This window comes from Trachymyrmex cornetzi, unplaced genomic scaffold (assembly GCF_001594075.2).
Source record: "Trachymyrmex cornetzi isolate Tcor2-1 unplaced genomic scaffold, Tcor1.1 scaffold163, whole genome shotgun sequence".
Taxonomy (NCBI): Eukaryota; Metazoa; Arthropoda; class Insecta; order Hymenoptera; family Formicidae; genus Trachymyrmex; species Trachymyrmex cornetzi.
The window spans coordinates 7,202-7,852 of NW_017296234.1; positions in this window are offsets into that span (position 1 = coordinate 7,202).

A 651-nucleotide genomic window follows, 5' to 3' on the forward strand; every position below is an offset into this window, starting at 1 on the left:
TACGTACACTTAGGTTTCATTGTATAAAAATTAAAGATAGTATTATTTGGATTAATTAAATAAAGAAATGGGATTTGGCGCCAGTTCTTGATATATCAAACCTTTTATAGGAATGATACATATTATTAAAGTCAATATTATTTATTTAATTTGGTATCCGAATTACATGGAATTTAACTTGGCGCCAATTTTGTTGATATCAAATCTTTTATATGAATGATACGTATCATTAGAGTTAAGTAATATTATGTACAAAGGACCGGTTTCACTAACCCGATTAAGGCGAATCAACCATAAGTGTCAACCATAAGTGGTCAATTCCACTAAACAGCAAACGCGATTAGTCAGTTCCATGGCGAATTAGGTAATTGGCGTTGGTGAAACCGGCCCAAATAATTTTTACGAAAACCACGAAGGCTTAGCGCTTTTTTTACCTTTTTTTAAAAAGGTAAGCTTGTATAAATAACAAGAAACTGTACCATTTGTTAATAATTACAGTAATATGAATAATAATTACAGTAATATGAATATAACCAACAGCAAGTCTGTATATTGTTCTTATTATCTTCGTGATATACTTCAATCTCTGCGTTCCTACTTAATTAACTGTGATGAAAATAATAATCTTCTGTCTATAACTAATTCCAAACT